The sequence below is a fragment of the Rhinoderma darwinii genome, chromosome 1 (genome assembly GCF_050947455.1).
Source record: "Rhinoderma darwinii isolate aRhiDar2 chromosome 1, aRhiDar2.hap1, whole genome shotgun sequence".
In the NCBI taxonomy this organism is placed as follows: domain Eukaryota; kingdom Metazoa; phylum Chordata; class Amphibia; order Anura; family Rhinodermatidae; genus Rhinoderma; species Rhinoderma darwinii.
The window spans coordinates 518,734,915-518,754,980 of NC_134687.1; the positions used below are offsets into that span (position 1 = coordinate 518,734,915).

A 20,066-nucleotide genomic window follows, 5' to 3' on the forward strand; every position below is an offset into this window, starting at 1 on the left:
GGAAGACTTTCTACAAGATTTCGGAGTGTGTCTGTGGGAATTTTGCTCATGCATCAAGAAGAGCGTTTGTGAGGTCAGACACTGATAATGGACGAGAGGGTCTGTCTCTCACTCTCCGTTCTAGTTCATCCCAAAGATGTCCAGTGGGGTGATTGTCAGGGCTCTGGGAAGGCCTTTTGAGATCCTCCACACCAAACTCTGACAGCAGTTTGGGGAAACCCCTGCCTGTGCGCAAAATTGAAAGCATACAATGGTCTAAAGTATCTTCGTATCCTGTAGCACTAACATTATCCTTTACTGGTAAAAAGGGGACTAGCCCAAACGCTGAAATACAGCCCCAGACCATTATCTCACCTCTACTAAATCTTACAGTAGGCACGACTAGGGATGTCACGATACCAGAATTTGGGCTTCGAAAATCGATACTTCGTTTAGTATTGCGATTTCGATACTTTGCCAACAGTAATAAAAAAAAAAAGAAAAAAGTTCTTCCATTTTCTGCTGTGAGGCACGTGGTGTGATGATGAATTTAACCTCCACGTGCCTCACATTAATAGTAATTAACCCCATCATGTTTCTCAGTCATAATGGGTTAATGTGTGAGGTACATGATGGGGTTAATTACTATTAATGTGAGGCACATGGAGGTTAAATTCATCGCACCTCGTGCCTTACGGAAGTGATAGAAAGAAGTTTTTTTTTGTTTTTTTTTTACAGCGTACACATCATAAAGGATGCAAAAAAATTGTTGTGCCGGTTATTACGGCCGCGCCAATACCGAATATGTGTATTTTTTATGTATTGAGACTTATTTTAATGTTTATTGTAAAAAAGGTGTGTGTATTTTTTTTTATTTAACATTACTTTATTTTTTAAACTTTAAAGAGGCTCTGTCACCAGATTGTGCAACCCCTATCTGCTATTGCAGCAGATCGGCGCTGCAATGTAGATTACAGTAACGTTTTTATTTTTAAAAAACGAGCATTTTTGGCCAAGTTATGACCATTTTTGTATTTATGCAAATGAGGCTTGCAAAAGTACAACTGGGCGTGTTGAAAAGTAAAAGTACAACTGGGCGTGTATTATGTGCGTACATCGGGGAGTGTTTACTACTTTTACTAGCTGGGCTTTCTGACGAGAAGTATCATCCACTTCTCTTCAGAACGCCCAGCTTCTGGCAGTGCAGATCTGTGACGTCACTCACAGGTCCTGCATCGTGTCGGCACCAGAGGCTACAGATGATTCTGCAGCAGCATTGGCGTTTGCAGGTAAGTAGCTACATAGACTTACCTGCAAACGCCAATGCTGCTGCAGAATCATCTGTAGCCTCTGGTGCCGATGTGGCCGACACGATGCAGGACCTGTGAGTGACGTCACAGATCTGCACTGCCAGAAGCTGGGCGTTCTGAAGAGAAGTGGATGATACTTCTCGTCAGAAAGCCCAGCTAGTAAAAGTAGTAAACACGCCCCGATGTACGCACATAATACACGCCCAGTTGTACTTTTACTTTTCAACACGCCCAGTTGTACTTTTGCAAGCCTCATTTGCATAAATACGAAAATGGTCATAACTTGGCCAAAAATGCTCGTTTTTTAAAAATAAAAACGTTACTGTAATCTACATTGCAGCGCCGATCTGCTGCAATAGCAGATAGGGGTTGCACAATCTGGTGACAAAGCCTCTTTAATGTACTGACATATATCTATATTACAGTACATTAGCCTGTGTACGGATAGTACACAGGCAGTTGTTAGGATATACCTAACTATGCCCTAACAGGAAATATGGTAGGACAGCCCTGGGGTCCTTCAATGGACCCTGGGCTGTCTGCCCATATATGGTATGTCCCTCAATCGCGTCACAGGAATTCCCTGACGCGATCCAAGGGGCATCCCCCCTTCTCATTTTTTCCTGGATGCTGCAGTCCGCTGTGATCACAGCATTCACGGGAATAACAGCGGAGATAAGAGGTTTCCCTGATCTCCGCCAGCGGGGCTGCGGCTGTGTAATACAGCCATTGCCCAGCTCCTGACAGGAAGTGCGCGCGCGCGGTCAGCATGAGGTGATGTGGCCAGCGCTGCACTAATGAGCGGTGGATCAGGCACTGAAGACAGAACATGGGGGTGTTTTGTAGTGCCGCCGCTCATTAGTGCAGTGCCGGCAGCATCGCATCATCCTGACCGCGCGCACGTCAGGACTCAGGAGCAGGGCAATGGCTGTATTACACAGCTGCAGCCTCGCTCTCATACATTCATGTGTTACAATACTGAGCTGTGCGGCCGCATAGCTAAGTATCGAAATACATGAAATAACGGTATCGAACCGTTTGGGGATGCAGAGTATCAAAACCGTATCGAAGTTTCGATGCATTGTGCATCCCTATGCATTCCAGTAGGTAGCAGTCTCCTGGCATCCACTAAACCCAGATTCTGTCATCAGACTGCCAGATGGTGAAATGTGATTCATTACTCCAGAAAACACGGGTGCCCTGCTCTAGAGTCCAGTGCTGGCATGCTTTACACCACGCCAGCTGAAGCTTGGCGTTGTGATCTTAGGCTTGTGTGCTGCTGCTTGACCATGGAAACCCATTACATGAAGCTCCAGCCACACAGGACTTGTGCCGACGTCCCTTCCTGACGCGGCTTAGAACTGTGGAGTTAGTGATGCAGCAGAAGATAGGCAATTTTTACACACCACACTTCAGCAGCTTCATGGCTGAGCGGTTACTCCTAGATGCCTCCTTTTTACAATAATAGAACTTAGAGTCCTATTAAACGGACAGCTATTCTTTCATAAACATGATCTAGCGCCTCATTTGCGCTAAACACGTAACAATCGCTAAAGATTTTCACTGTTTAGTCATTGCTATAATTGCAACATAAAATACGCACCGGAGGTCAATTTCTAGTTGGAAATTTTACGCCGCGTGTGGATTCGATTTTTTAAATCTCACCCGCTTTGCTGCTACTGTAATTCCGCTGTGTGTGAATAAGCCCTAAGGCTGGGTTCCCATGTAGCGTAAACTCTGCTGAATTTCCGCAACGGAATTCTGTGTGGAAATCCCGCAGCATTTACAGTAGCAGCACACTGAATGAGACTTAGAAAATCTCATGTCCACACTGCGGAGAAAAAATGCACAAAAATCCGCAACAGATGTGTACATAAACCTGTTGCGGTTTTTAGTGTTTATACAACGAAAACGCCGTAAAAACCGCTGGAAATCTGCAGGTGCACATACTTTGCTATACCCAATGTTTAACACTAAATACGCAGGTAAAATAGCTGCATTTCCTCAGCAATATGAGCAGGGTTTTTCTAGAGATTCTGCTGCAGAATGTGTGGGAACATACACTTTGGTTGGTTAATTTGGTTGTAGACGTTAGATTTTATACCCCATTTGAAGTAATAATTAAACACGCTGGATTGTAGCCTATCAGATTCTTCACTTAGGCCTCCTGCACACTTCCATCACCGTTTTCACGGCCGTTTTTGATGGGTCCGTGAACCCGTTTTAGCGGGCATGTGATTTCCGTGTGCACTCCGTCTTTCCGTTTCCAAGCACAGAGCATGGTACTGTCCAGGGTGCTGAAAGAGCAGGGTTGTTCAGCGCTAGTCACTGTACAGGGTGCTGAAAGAGTTAATGGAATGCACTGATCGGCGGTAACTCTTTCAGCACCCTGGACAGTGACTAGCGCTGAAGAATTACCATGCTCGGCGCTCGTAAAATACAATTTATGAAATAAAAAAATAAAGTTCATACTTACCCAGAACTCCCTGCGTTTTCCTCCTGTCCGGCCTCCTGGGATGACGTTTCATCCCATGTCACCGCTGCAGCCAATCACAGGCTGTAGTGGCAGTCACGCAAGTCTGGATGACGTCAGGAGGCCGGCCTCCAGGGATGACGCTTCATCCCACGTGACCGCCTCTGCAGCCAATCACAGGCTGATGCGTCATACAGGAAGGCTGGACTGGAGGAAGAAGAGGGACTCGTCACCAAGACAACGACCGGGTACGTATGAACTGCTTTTTATTTTATTTTTAATCAGCAGCCTCTTCTCTCTATCAGTGATTGATAGAGACAAGTGGCTGCCGATTAGTGTAATATATCTGTAATGTATTTCTGCTCGCACGGCCGTTGCTAGGCAATGGCTCCGTCACACACGGACGGCACACGGATGCCTTCCATGTGCCTTCAGTTTTTTTGACGGCCCCATTGACTTGCATGGACCTCACGGACACGGAATCTCGGACCAAAGTAGGACATGCTCTACTTTGGATCGGAACGGAGCAACGGACCGTCAAAAAAACTGAAGTGTGCATGTCCCCATTGAAATGAATGGGTCAGGGTGCTAGCCGTCAGAAAAACAGCTAGCACCCTGAAGAAAAAGACTGAAGTGTGCACTTAGCCTAAGGCCTGGTTTACACGAGCGTGTGCATTTTGCGCACGCAAAAAATGCGGCGTTTTGCGTGTGCAAAAGGCACTTAACAGCTCCGTGTGTCATCAGTGTATGGTGCGCGGCTGTGTGCTTTTCGTGCAGCCGCCATCATTATGACACTCCGTTTGGATGTTTGTAAACAGAAAAGCACGTGGTGCTTTTCTGTTTACATTCAGAGTTTGACAGCTGTTGCGCGAATCACGCTGTTCGCACGGAAGTGCTTCCGTGGTTTTCACGCACCCATTGACTTCAACGGGTGCGTGATGTGTGAAAAACGCCGAAATATAGAACAGGTCGTGAGTTTTACGCAGCGGACTCACGCTGCGTAAAACTCACGGACTGTCTGCACTGCTCCATAGACTTGTATAGGTCCGTGCGACCAGCGTGAAAAGCACGCGCGTCGCACGGACGTAAATCACGCTCGTGTAAATGAGGCCTTACCCTGCAGATAAGCAGCTTCAGGAGTCTGGGCTAAGAGCAGTTGGCTGACAACATAGTTAGTACGACTGAAAAAAGACACGTCCACCAACATTCGACATCATCTAACATTCATAACCAGTTTAAATTTCCAGTTCAGAAAACCCACCTTTTAACGGGTTGCCGACACAGGACGAGTATGCTTGTCCTGAGCGGCGAGCACTTCGCGCATTAGGACGAGCATTCTCGTCCTGTGTGACAGCCGTCTGTGCGCGCTATCGAGAGTGGGGCAACGGCTGTAATACACAGCCACGGCCCCGCTCTGACAGCGGAGAGAAGAGAAACATCTTCTCTCCGCCGTTAACCCTTTGAACGCCACGATGAAAGCTGATCGCTGCATTCAAGGAGGGGGGACTGCACTTTGATCGCGTCACAGAAAATAACTGACGCGATCAAAGCTCACAACTTGTATAGCCAGACAGCCCAGGGTCCATTGAAGGACCCCAGGGCTGACTGATAATATTTCCTGTTAGGGCATACTGAGGTATGTCCTAACAACTGCCTGTGTACAATCAGGAACAGGCTAATGTACTGGCATATAGATCTATGCCAGTAAATGACAGTTACAAAATAAAAATCTAAATGATAAATCCCTTTATGGGATTAAAAGAAAAAGTTAAATGAATGTAAAAAAAAAATTTAGGATAAATAAATGAAAAGTAAAAATACACAGAAATACAAATTTTTTTATAATAAACTTTTTCAAATATAAGTCCCAAAACATGAAATAATAGACATATTTGGTATCGCCACGACCGTAACAACCTGTATAACAAATGTATAACAATATTTATGATGATCGGTGTATGGTGTAAAAAAAAATAAAAATATTAAAACTGCTGCGCAACTGCTTTTTTTCTGCATTTTCGCCAAAATAAAAATTTATAGAAATTAAACGATAATTTATTTGTACCAAAAAAATGGTACCTACATAAAGTACAAGTCGTCCCGCAAAAAAACAAAGTCTCATACAACTACGTCGTACAAAAAATAATAGTTATAAGCGTCGGGAAGCAAAGAGGGAAATGTAAAAAAATTGCTCTGTCCTCAAGGGGTTAAATAGCCTATTAGGGTATTTTGAGTTAGGGGGTAGTGGAGTCCTTCATTCGTTAACCCCTGTGACATAACTGTACATCACAGCTGCCAAAGGTGGGGGACTCACAGCTCCCATACTCAGTGAGTGCAGACACATCTGTGCGACAGCCAGGATCAGATGGTGTTGATGTTTGTCGTGTTTCTCCAGCACCTCCTAGAGATGCTAGATCGGATTGTGCTCTGGGAAATTAGAGTTCATCCCATTACAGGCTGCAGCATCATCCCAGAAGGCCGGAATACACACAGAGAAGAGGGAGGGGGTAAGTATCTCACCAGCGGAAATTACATCACAAAAGACTGTACAACAACGTGGTACAGTTTTTCAGACGGAAGGTGCTGCGGGTTCCAGGTCAGATACGCTGCATAGTTTGTACGCAGCACATCAGACCCATGGGAACCCGGCCTTATGGTGTATTTGGACGTTGCCATTGAGGTTTTGTTAAAACCACATGTATTTTTACCACGATTTGATGTGGTTGCGTGTTCACAAAAAAAATTAATTACCACAGTACAATGCATGCAGTTTTCTATGGGTGCGTTCACATATATCAGTTGCAGCAGCATCAGTTTTTTTTGCCTCAAGTGATAACAGCTGATGACAAAATTTATCAGTTGCCATCAAGCTTTTTCACAAATTTTACTATAAAACCATCAGTTTTTACCACAATGGTCCGCCAAAAAGGTCGTCTAGGGTCTGAAAATGTGGCAATTTTATCAGAGCGGTGCATAGCTTGTAGATTGGATACATTCTAGATTAGATACTTGTGTACCACGTCGGGGCTCTCTTCTGCTACGGCCTCAGCGCTACACTGAAGACTGACACACACATTGTGTTATATTCAGTGCAGCGCCAAGGACAGCCCCAAGAGAGCCCAGAAGGCGGCTGCTGTCAAATGACCTCAGAGAAGATTTTCGACACAGCCTTGTGAGTCTGCAAGGACGCCAAACACTAGCCCTAACTTCAGGAAGTAGCTAGTTTTTGGCGCCTTTACAGCTACCCAATCCCACCCCACATAACACTGTTATTGCGATGGTTTCTAGTCACACAACAGGGTTCGGGTGTCTGCTGTTAAAAACAGCAGTCTAGGTCAGTTTGTGACGGCCGTCTTGCATCTGTCCGTGTTTTCAGTTTTTGATTTAATGTGTAGATAATAAAACAGTGCCACACAGCACACCCTGTAGATGGCGCCACACAGCGCCCCCTGTAGATGGCGCCACACAGCGCCCCCTGTAGATCGCGCCACACAGCGCCCCCTGTAGATCGCGCCACACAGCGCCCCCTGTAGATGGCGCCACACAGCGCCCCCCTGTAGATGGCACCACACAGCGCCCCCCTGTAGATGGCACCACACAGCGCCCCCCTGTAGATGGCGAAACCCCCAACGTGTATAGCGCCACTGAAGCTCCCTCTAGCAGCAGACTCCCCAGCCAGAGCATTGCCGACGCTGTGGCCGGTGATCTCCTTTAGAAGGACCCCCTATGCAGACTCCCCAGCAACAGCATTGCCGACGCTGTGGCCAGGGATTCCCTCAAAGATGACCCCCTGACGCCACTGTCCATATATGGACAGTGAGGTCAGGGGTTGCCGATGCTGTGGCCGAGGGTTCCTTCAAGGGGGACCCCCTAACGCCACTGTCCATATACGGAGTGTGACGTCAGTGGCTACTCTGAGCAGAATCCCCGTTGCCGACCCTGGCTGGGGATTCCGTTCCAGGAGGAGCCCCTGACGTCAATGTCCATATATGGACAATGACCTCAGAGGTTTCCTCTAGGAGCGGAATCCCCGGCCAGATAAATTGACAACGGGGATTATGCTCAATCAGTAGCCACTGACATCACTGTCCATATATGGACAGTGACGTCAAGGGCTTCCCCGAGCACAGCGCTTAAAGTAGCGCTGTCCCTGGGGAGTCCTCAGTGAGCAGGGGAGCTCCCACTGCTCTGAACTAATTCTGAAGCAGGTACGGATGGTTCCCTGCTTCAATATTGGGTTCAACTGTATCAGCATCCTGAGGACGCAGATTCAGTTAACAGCGGGACATACCCCCGGCTGCGCGGGACAGCGCCCGGAATCCAGGACGATTGGGAGGCATGACGTCAGGGGCTCCGTCTGAAGCGGAATCCTCGGCCACAGCTACAGTGGAACTATCTACGGGGGGGGGGGGGGGGTCACTAAATTCCGCTCCTGCTCACATCCACCTTCCCACCGTGTGATGCTGGAAGGTGGATGCGGCAGCACCCGGCCACAGTTAATTAAGATATGATACGGCGTCGGACCTCCCTGGGAGCCGGACCCAAAAACGCCGCAGGTAACGTTTTTGAATCCGGCTCTTGCACAGGTCCAATACCTTACGGCGCCACAGATGTCACCTGTGCCAGAACAGATCCCATAGAAAGCTATGGGATCCGTTCTAGAATCAGTTTCTCTCCGTCTGTTCTGAATCACGCCGGGGGGAAACTGACAGGGGCAACGTACATATGTGAAAGGCCCCTATGCTGTTTTAATCGCACCTCAACTTCTGGGTAAGTGCACAAAGGGTGGATACGCCGCGTAAAAGGTACACAGCATATCTGCCCTGGTGGCCACAGGGAATCCCGGCCGAAAAAGAGCACCAAATTGTAGTGCAGTTTTTCATCCGGAATGTCCACTGCGGAAAAATATAAATAAAAATTGCATACTCACCCTCCAACATCCTGCAGACTGGCACCCTGTGATGACGTTTCATCCCATGTAACTGCTGCAGCCTGTGATTGTTTGCAGCGTTCACACTTGATGAAACATCATCCCTGGAGGCCGGCCTGGACGGAGAAGCACAGAATTATTGTTAGATTTTTTTTTTTAGAGTTGTGATATTTGCTGTGGAATCGCAACCTCTGTTTGTTGCAGGTTTTGCTTCCACATTAAAAATTCATTGGAAAAAGCCCCCAATAACAAAAAAACAACGATTACGCAAATACAATTGACATGCTACGGATTAAAGTAGCGTTCTTTCAGCTTATCATTTACACAGCAGGTGGATGAGATTTGTTCAAATCTCATCCGCTCTGCAGCTACTGTATTAGGATGTGGATTTTTCACAACTAAATCCGTTGCAGTAAACCTGCAGTATTTATGCTACGTGTGAACTTACTCTAAGGCCCCTCTGCACATGCTGCAGATTTTGCGCTTGCTGCAAAAGCAACACATTCAGATCAACTGAAATTATTTTGAGTCGCAGAATTTTCTGCAACAGAATCTGCAGCATGTGGAGGGGGCCTTAGGCTGGGTTCCCAAAGTGCAGGTTTGCTGCAGATTTTGCAAGCCAAAACCAGAATTGGATCCAGGAGAGCAGACCTAGAAGGCCTTTCTTTAAAAACACTTACAAAATCTGCACTGTGGGAACCTAACCTTAAGGTCGGATACGCTGCATAAAAACTACGCAGTGTATATGACACCACATTGTGGTGCGTTTTTTCGAACAGAATTTCCATTGCTGAAAAAAAATAAAAATGCTGTTCATACTTACATCCTCCCTCTTCTCTTCGCGTAGTCCAGCCTCCCTAGATGACTTTGTAGGCCATGTGACGCTACAGCCTGTGATTAGCTGCAGCAGTCACATGGGATGAAACTTCAGCCCAGGAGGCCAGACTGCGGGAAGAAGGAGAGAGTTCTGGGTAGGTATGATTTTTACAGCACGGCCAAAAACAACTCCTCTAAATACACCCAAACTGCGATGTTTTGGGTAAGGGCTTGTCCACACGGAACGGAATTGCTGCAGAAGATTTCTGCAGCATTTCTATTACCTCTACTAGACATTGCACTGTGAAAAAAAGGCACCATTTCCGGCATTTTTAACTGCAGAAAATGGTGCGGATTTTGCAGCGTTTTTCTCAATGCTGGGGGATGGTGACATCTCCTCTGAAAAACGCAGCAATGCAGTCCACTTTCCGCAGCAGGAATTGACACTTTACGCAGCGTGTGGATGAGATTTGTTCAATCGCGCCGAACTTGCTGCTACTGTATTCTGCTGCAATTCCGCTATGTGGCAGGCCCTAATAGGACAGGCCCTTATAGGTTTTACAATGCTTCGCGTACTAGTTTCTTATTCTCACTTCATTAGATATCACAGCCCCTGGTTTTAAAAACGTAACATCTCATTTTCATCACTATATAGTTTATTTATTTGGGGGGGGGGGGGGCCAGGATTCTGTATATTATTTTTTTTTCAAATAGGTCTTGAGAATGCCAAATACACCATCAGCAGGTTGTAGGCATGCTGCAGATTTCCACTACCGCAACACCCCATTGTTACAAAGAAGTGAACCCACAGCAATATCTGCATATGACCTTGTTCACATCAACGTTTGGGGTTTCCGCTCCGGGATTTCAATGGTAAGTTTGTTTGTTTTTTTATATGGAAAGAGTAGCGTAGAGGACTACGCTATTGTTACATGTAGGAAACAGAAACCAACTGCAATGGAAGCATTACCATTGAAATTAATGGTAATGCAAACGGAAGCTTTAGTTTTCGTTCATTTGTTCCTCTGACGGAATAGATGAACGGAGACCCCAAACTGAACCCGACGCTGATGTGAACAGGCCTCTCTCTTTATTATTTTAATGTTTAGAGAAATATATTTTGCTGGGTCTAAGAAAATGTTGCCTATGTAAATAAAAGACTTTTGTGAGGTCCTGATACATCATTCTGCAGTCTGATGCGTAACCTTGCAAAAAGCTAAGGCCTCGTTCACATCTGCGTTGGGGTCCCGTTCTGACGTTCCGTCTGAGCTTTCCGTCAGAACGGGACCCTGAACAGACAAACTGAAACCAGAGGTTTCGGTTTCCATCACAATTAATTTCAATGGTGACAGAGCCGGTGGCCATGGTTTCCGTTTGTTGTGCACAACAGAGACAGAGACAAACGGAAACCATGGGCACCGGATCCATCACCATTTAAATCAATGGTGATGGAAACATCTGGTTTCCGTTTGTGTCTGTTCAGGGTCCCGTTCTGGCGGAAAGCTCTGACGGAACGTCAGAATGGGACCCCAATGCATATGTGAACGAGGCCTAACAAAGCATGCTTGGCAAGAGCCCCAGAATTTTCTGCTTTACCATAAGGCCAGGTTCCCACGTAGTTTCCGCAGCGTAAACGTTAATAAGTTGACCTGCGGTGCGGAATTTAATTCTGCATGTCAATTTATGCTGCGTTTTCGTTGATTTTCCGTTGCAGGTTTTCCACATTGGGCATTTTGTTGCAGGTTTTGCATCCCCATTGAATTCAGTCTTGCGACTTGTGCGGCGGGCGTATTTGCAGCGATTACGCCGCAAAAACCGCAACTACGGAAAAAATAAAAATAAATCATACTTACCCAGAACGCCCTCCTGCTTCCTGCATCCCATGTGACCGCTGCAGCCAATCACAGGCTGCAGCGGTAGTCACATGGGATGGTACGTCATCCCAGGAGGCCGACCTGGATGACGTTACATTCCATGCGACCGCCGCTGCAGCTAATCACAGGCTGCAGAGGTCACACGGCCTGCAGCGTCATTCAGGGAGGCCGGACCTAACTCAAATGGAAGGATGTATCGCCATAACAACGACCTACGTAAGTATGAGCGGTTTTTACCCCTGCTTTCCGCAGTGGAAATTCCGTAAAGAAAAAAACGCAACACAATGTGGTGCGGTTTTCGGACGGAATGTACTGCGGGTTCCAGATCAGATACGCTGCGTGTGTTTATACGCCACGTATCCATCCCGTGGGAACCCGGCCTAAGGTGAACCAAAATCTACGTGTCTGCTTCAGGATTGGCGGTTTAGAATTCCAGAGAAATTCAGTCTCATCCCCTATAACCGGGGTAAGCAAACTATGACACCAGTGTCACGGTTTGCGGCCACAATTCCCTCTCCCAGTGTCCATCGCCATTGCGTGCTTGGCATCACTGAACACAGGGAGTGAGAGAGAGCGCAGCACTTCATTACGCACATGGTGCCGCTGATCACCTGCGTGAGCCCCCCACCCCTGCTAGAGTTTAGTAGCCTCACATGCCCAACAGATGGATTGTCTTTGCAAAGAAAGTCAGGGACAAGGGTCACACTGAAGTGTAAGTCTAATTAACTAATTAATTGGTTTATGTCACATACGTGGTAACAGTTAGTGTGCCATGCAAACATAAGTCATGAAAGACAAAGCACTTCATAATTGAGTTTTTTTTTTTTTTTAAATCAGCACACCATGCAAAAAGGTTCGTCTACATCTGCTCTATAAAAAAAACGCTTGTTTATCTGATGAACCAAGAGTGCGCCATTTAAGCTACATTTGAAACGACTGCTTCACCATTATTTTCATCACAACAAACATGCAGATTTGTGTGTGGATTTTCAGGCTACTTCCACCGCTTTTCCTTTTTTGTGTTTGTTAGTTTTTTACGGTGTGTTAAAAAATACCTACAAGTGCATTTTCTTGTCTTTTGTTTTGTCTACATGTGCCTATTTTGATGTTGGAAGATGAAAAGCCACGAGTCACATCCGGAACCACAAGACTGACATTCAATGGCTGCAGTGCAATAGTGTGTTGCCTGATCCTACGATGTGTGGATTTAATATTTTTACATTTGACATGTAGACATTGCATTCCGAGAAATAAAAAGAAAAACAAACCCCTGGTGTGGGTTATCAGATATTGTAGATTACTGGGAAAAAAAAATGTATATATTATTTTTCTATAATTATAGAGAACCACAAAGAAATACTCTAAATGTTAACCCTTTCATGACCAACGGTCAATAAAGAAGCTCTGTCACCAGATTATAAGTGCCCTGTCTCCTACATAATGTGATCGGCGCTGTAATGTAGAGAACAGCAGTGGTTTTTATTTTGAAAAACAATCATTTTTGACGGAGTTATGACCTATTTTAGCTTTATGCTAATGAGTTTCTTAATGAACGACTGGGCGTGTTTTACTTTTTGACCAAGTGGGCGTTGATGAGAGAAGTGTATGACACTGACCAATCAGCGTCATACACTTCTCCCCATTCAGTTACACAGCAGATAACGTCCTTATTACAGCACTATGTGCAGCCACATACACACACAGTAACGTTACTGCAGTGTCCTGACAATGAATATATATTACGTCTATTCAGAATCCTGACATGTCTGTAGCGTTTCTGTGAGATTTACAGCAAGGCAAACGTAATCTCACGAGATTACGATATAACCTGTCATTTAAAATGAGATTACCTTGGGGAGAGGTTTATGACGCTGATTGGTCACGGATTGGTCAGCGTCATACACTTCTCTCCACAACACCCACTTGGTCAAAAAGTAACACACCCAGTTGTCCATTAAGAAACTCATTAGCATAAAGCTAAAATAGGTCATAACTCCGTCAAAAATGATCGTTTTTCTAAATAAAAAACACTGCTGTAGTCTTGTGCACTGCGCTTTTCACCGCAGCGTATCAGAAAATTTACCTGGCACCTAAATGAGTCTTTACTGAAGGATTCTTTGTGTTTGATAGAGCTGAAAAAAAAAAACGGAGAATTTTCATGAGGATCATGCTCGGGATGCAACTGCTCCGGCGGCGAAGTGGGAGGCCCTCAAATGTGTGCTTAGGGGGGGGTCCTCATCAAACAAGGTTCTCGCCTTAAGGAGAGGGGGGCGCAGCTGGAGGCGCCTCTAGTCCAGTTGCAGTCTCTAGAATCCCAGCATAAGCAGACGTTGCAAGAACATACACTTTGGGAACGGACTAGGACACGCCATGATATTCAACTTCTGTTGCTCGGCTCCGTCAGGTTTGCTCCCGCTATTATTATGAATGGGGTAATAAGGCGGGGAGGGCGTTGGCGAGAGCACTGCGTGAGAGGGGGGCGACTTCCTTTATACCCTCTATACGAACTGAGGCAGGGGAGTTGGCTTTCAAGATGGAGGATATAGCATCGTCCTTTTGTGCGTACTATTCGCTATATAACCGGTCTTCTCCTACTTTGGGTAATGCTCCTCCCGAGCCGCTGCCCTCACTATCGGAGTATCTTAGGGACACAGCGTTGCCTCGGTTGTCTCAAGAGGAGGCTCTGGGTCTGGATTTGCCTTTTACTAGAGAGGAGTTAATGCAGGTTACTAAAGCTTTACCAGTCGGGAAGAGTCTGGGGCCAGATGGGTATACGGTGGGCTTCTATAAGACATTGGCAGAAGATTTGGTACTGTCATTGCAGGAGTCGTTTAATTCCATATCGGACCAGGCAAGGTTTCCTGATTCATTTTTGCAGGCACATATCACGGTCATCCCAAAGGAGGGTAGGGATCCGCAACATTGTGCGAGCTATAGACCAATCTCTCCCATCAACACGAACGCTAAGATGTTTGCAAAGCTGATAGCGAATAGACTGGCTGGGTTCCTGGGGTCGCTGATTCATCCGGATCAAGTGGGTTTTGTCCCAAGGTGCGAAGCCAGAGATAATACGCTTAAGACCTTCTCCCCGATTCATCACGTGACGAAGAGCAGCATTCCATGTATGCTTTTGTCGCTGAATGCGGAGAAGACCTTTGACCGGGTGGATTGGGGGTTTCTGGAAGCGGCTTTAAGTCAGATGGGAGTGGGTCAGTTAATGTAGACGTGTATATTGTCCCTTTATAATAATAATCCCCAGGCGAGAATTAGGGTTAATGGCTCGCTTTCTGCTCCATTTAGGATTGGTGATGGTGCTAGACAGGGTTGCCCACTTTCACCCCTGTTATTCGCGGTGGTGATGGAACATCTTTTGGTAGCGGTGAGGAAAAATAATGACATAAGGGGTGTTCAGGTTGGTGAGATGCATTTTAAGGTATCTGCGTTTGCCGATGACTTATTATTCTATATTACTCAACCACACCTCACATTACCGCCTCTGATGAAATCTATTCGGACGTATAGCTATTTTAGTAATTATAAGATTAATATTTCTAAGAGAATGGAGGAGGCAACACAGGCCCATCATATGACCTCAAGATCGGCAGGGTTGGTCTGGCAGGAATGGAGGGAGTTCTGTGAGTCAGAGGATTATTTGATTTATGCCTAGGTCCCATGGGGGAGGTGTAGGAGGGGGCATGCCCTGTTTTGAGGGTGAGGAAGATGGACTGGAAGGGGTGGGGGGTCTGCTTGGTCTGATCTGTCAGATGGTCTGTGGGTTCTCTTGCTATATTACATATTTTATCCTCTCTCTGATGCGGAGTGTGGATACCAGTTCATTCTGATGTGTAGTGGTTCGGATTCAGAGTGTCGTAGTGCCCACTGTCCTGAATGCATTGTCAGTATTGATCTGTGTCCGGATATCCATGTATCTTGTTTATAATATGGTCTTCTCTTCTGCTGGATCAGAAGAATGCAGTGCATTGTGCTCGGCAGTGTTATATGCATAATACTTTTATTTTATACTTATTTTCTTTTTTGTTTTCTCCTGCTATACATGTATGATGGTTGCGCATATTTTCTGTTTTGATGTATAAAATTTCTGATGAAAATATAAATAAAAGAATGTTTTAAAAAAAAACAAAAACACTTATCTACATTACAGCGCCGATCACATTACCTAGACGATAGGGCACTTATGTGGTGACAGAGCCTCTTTAAGAAGGGTAAAAAGGTGGACCCAAGTAACTATCGTTCAGTAAGTTTGACATCTGTGATATGTAAAGTATTTTAGGATATTCTAAGAGACATACTACAAAAAGTATATGGCAGAGCAAAGTCTAATTACTGATAACCAGCATGGATTCATGAAAAACAGGTCTTGCCGAACCAACATGCTCGGTTTCTATGAGGAGGTAAGTGCAAATCTGGATGTTGGTCATGCAGCTGATGTGATTTATTTGGATTTTGCAAAAACATTTAATACTGTTCCACACAGTCTTGTTCTAAAGCTACAGACACAGGGACTGGGGGAACGTGTATGCAAGTGGGTAAAGAATTGGTTAAGGGAAAGAAAACAGTCATAAACGGAACTTAGGGTATGTGCACACACACACTATTTACGTCCGTAATTTACGGACGTATTTCGGCCGCAAGTACCGGACACTTATGTACGATGCTAGGAGTCCCTGCCTCGCTGCAGGACAACTGTCCCGTACTGAAAACATGATTACAGTACGGGACAGTTGTCCTGCAGCGACGCAGGGACTCCTAGCATCGTATATAACTATGATGCTAGGAGCCCGGCTCCCTGCACTGTGTTCGATCCGGGACTTGCGGCCGAAATACGTCCGTCAATTACGGACGTAATTAGCGTGTGTGCACATACCCTTACTCAAAATGGGTTGAAGTCAGCAGCGGGGTACCCCAAGGATCGGTGTTAAACACAATTCTTTTTAATCGCTTTATTAATGACCTTGTGGATGGGATTGATAGCAAGGTGTCAGTTTTTGCTGACAATACAAAACTTTGTAGGTGTCTTAAAACCCAGCTTGACTTTAAAATATTACAGAAAGACCTAGATAAGCTGGCAGCATGGGCAAAAACATGCCAGATGAAATTGAATGTTGATAAATGTAAAGTAATGCACTTAGGACACAATAATGGCATTAAAGGAGTTAACCAGCTTCTGACAACTGATGACCTATCCACCCGATAGGTCATCATTACATGATCTGGGGGGGTCCAAAACCCAGGCCCCGCACAGATCAGATGGTCTGGTGCCTCCGTGCATCGGACGTACAAGTCAGAAGCCGTTAGCTCCAGCCACGGAATAGCGGCCGAGTTGCAGTACGGCCGCTATGCTATGTAGGAAGATAACTGCTTCCGGGTTCCGTACATAGCATTATGTGCCACAACATTCGGTGCCTGCAGGCCACCAGAGCGGCTTATCGCTGTGGGGTCTGGGTCCCGCACCGATGACATACTGATGACCTATCCGGTGGATAAGTCATCAGTTGTCAGAAGTTGGACAACCCCTTTAATTGATATACATTAAATGGAATAAAACTAGGGATAACAGAACAAGAGAAGGACCTGGGTATTCTGGTAACAAATAAGCGCAGCAGCAGCACTCAATGACAGGCAGCAGATTAAAAACAAATAAGATTTTAGGGTGTATAAAAAGAGATAAAAACCCGGGATTCAAATGTATTACTCCTCTATAAATCCCTTGTAAGGCCACATCATATGGAATTCAGTTTTGGGCTTCAAATTGTAAAAAGGACAGAAGGAGAACTGGAGAGGGTTCAAAGGCAGGAAACATTATTATTAAATGGGATGGGAGGTGTCGCTTACAATGAAAGGCTAGAAAAATTGGGCTTGTTCAGCTTGGAAAAAAGACGTTTTAGAGGGGATCTTGTTAATATGTATAAGTATATGTGTGGTCAATACAGAGAACTAGCACATGATCTGTTCCTTCCAAGGTCTCTACAAGGACCAGGGGACACCCATTGTGTGTGGAAGAAAGACATTTCAGACATCAATATAGAAAAGGGTTCTTTACAGTCAGGGTATGTGCACACACAAAATAAAAAAAAGTCTGAAAATACAGAGTCGTTTTCAAGGGAAAACCGCTCCTAATTTTCAGAAGTTTTTTAAGCCACTTGCGTTTTTTAAGCTGTTTTTCTATGAAAACAGCTGAAGTGACATGCATCATCGCCCCATCGGAACAGAATGCCGTTTTTCCCATTGAAATCAAAGGGCAGATGTTTGGAGGTGTTCCGCTTACGATCTTTCAGCCTTTTATCGGGACGTTTACGGCCCGAAAAACGGCTGAAAACACAAGCTATGGAATGCCCTTCCCCAAGAGGTAGTGATGGCAGATACTATGTCAGCATTTAAAAAAAAAAAGGCTAGATGCTTATTTATGAATGGCATTGAAGGTTATAGTAAATCAAGCAAAGAATGATGGGTGATTTATTGAGAGAGGTCCATCAGGTTGAATGTCTTTTTTCAATCTCTGTAACAATGTAAAACCTGCACCTATTTACGCATCAAAATGTTAAACCCACACGACTAGGTGTGGTTTTTACCTGCGAATTTCTTGCAGTTTTGATGCGTATTTTCCACAGCAAATTACGCAAAGTTTGCATGTAGCCTAAAACTGCATGGATTCCTTGTTAACCCCTGAAAAATAGTTTTTACTCATGGGGAACCCCCTACTTCTACCCCAAAGAATATTGGTGCAGGGGTAGATTACACATGCTAAAGTTCTTTCCCAGGGCTATCATGTGGCTGAGATATGTTGAATGCTTTGCCTAACGTCTTTAAAGGGGTTATCCGGGGGACCAAAAATTGCATTGCAATAATACAATTATGTGAAACGAAGTAACTTAATGTACTTTAATTTAATTAATAATTCTGTACTAATGGTGCCGTTCAAACCTCGTGAGTTGTTCCCGGAAGCGCTGGAGCTTTTCTAATAATGATGATGCGCCGACACGGCCCCACGTGACTGAGGGCTTGCTTCATGTGTTGTTCGTGAACATGACCGCAAGGGCTGTTACATTGCCTATTGCTTGAGCCCCTTGCTCGGGACTCCAGCACTGCTCCCGGCTTCCATATTTGGTCAATTCAGAGGTTACCCATCGCTGAAGTTTCCGAGAAGAGCGTCAGCTGTTGCTCTGCCTGGGGACTCCAGCACTTCTGCCCACGTCACGGTCCATATATGGACAGTGACGCGGGCAGCGGTACTGGAGTCTCCGAGCAGAGAATCAGCTGACGCTCTGCCCGGGGGACTCCAGCCCTGCTGCTGACGTTATTGTCCATATATGGTCAGTGACTTCAGGGGTTTCCAATCATTGGGGTTTCCAGGCAGAGAATCAGCTGATGCTTTGCTCTGGCACTGTAGTACTGCTGCCGACGTCATTGTCCATATATGGACAGTGACGTTAGCAGAAGTGCTGCAGTCCCCAGCTGATGCTCTGCTCGAGAACTCCAACGATAGGAAACCCCTGAATTGACCAAATATGGACGCTGGGAACAGTGCTGGAGTCCCGAGCAAAGCGCTAGCTGATGTTCTGCTTGGGACACAAGCAATGTGACAGCCCTCTGCGGTCAGTGTCAGAGCATCATCATTATTAGAAAAGCTCCAGTACTACCGGAAACAATTCACAAAGTTTGAACTGCACCATTTAGTACGGAATTATATTGGTAAGTTACTTAGTTTCACATAAATATATTATTGCAATGCAATTTTTGGTCCCCAGATAACCCTCTTAAGTAGGCTGAAATCAGTTTGCCATCTCTACAGTACAAGTTACAGGTCTTGCTGCTGTGTTCTGCAGAACCCCTAACCAGGTTTTAGGGAACCCTGGTGGGGAAACACTGGTATAGACAACAATCTTTAGAATGTGAATGGCCTGTGCAGGGAACACATTTTAGCAGGATGCGAAGGAATAACATTTTGCGTTTTAAGTACATATCAGTCAGGATATTAGACAAATGACACACATTGACCTGATTTGTGCCCTTCATGGTGTTTGAGGAACAAAACTACAAAATGCACTAATAAATTAGGCTGTGTTCAGACTTGCGTCATGACTTCTGCTCTTAACCAAGCCATTACAGTTTTCAAACAGATCCCAATGAATCCTAATAGACCCCCATTGTGTTCTATGCGGTCTATGAGGTTTCTTCTGGGGTGACTGAAGGAATAGCACTGCAGACTAGGGATGTCACGATACCAGAATTTGGACTTCGATACCGATACTTCGCTTAGTATTGCGTTTTCGATACCAATTTTGATACTTTTGCCAACAGTAATAAAAAAAAATTCTTCCGTTTTCTGAGGTGAGGCGCGACGTGTGATGAATTTTGAACGCGCCTCACATTAATAGTAATTAATCCCATCATGTTTCTCAGTCATAATGGGTTAATGTGCGAGGTACATGATGGGGTTAATTACTATTAATGTGAGGCACATGGAGGTTAAATTCATCATCGCACCTCGCGCCTCACATTAATAAGTGATAGAAAGCAGTGTTTTTCATTTTTTTACAGCGTACACATCATAAATGATGCAAAAAAATTCTTGTCCGCGCCATTACTGAATGTGTATATTTTATGTATTGAGACTTATTTTAATGTTTATTGTAAAAAAGGTGTGTGTGTATTTTTTTTTAAAT

At 45.3% G+C, this 20,066-nt stretch overlaps 1 protein-coding gene across 2 annotated transcripts in view; it reads right to left on the bottom strand.

Annotated features, from left to right (window-relative positions):
• Positions 1-20,066, bottom strand: part of APC (APC regulator of Wnt signaling pathway) — a 152,618-nt gene that overhangs the window by 119,650 nt on the left and 12,902 nt on the right. For both annotated transcript variants that reach the window (XM_075836694.1, XM_075836687.1), the window contains exon 2: positions 9,516-9,637. The gene's annotated coding sequence lies outside the window, so the exon portion shown is untranslated. The remainder of the gene's footprint in view (positions 1-9,515; positions 9,638-20,066) is intronic.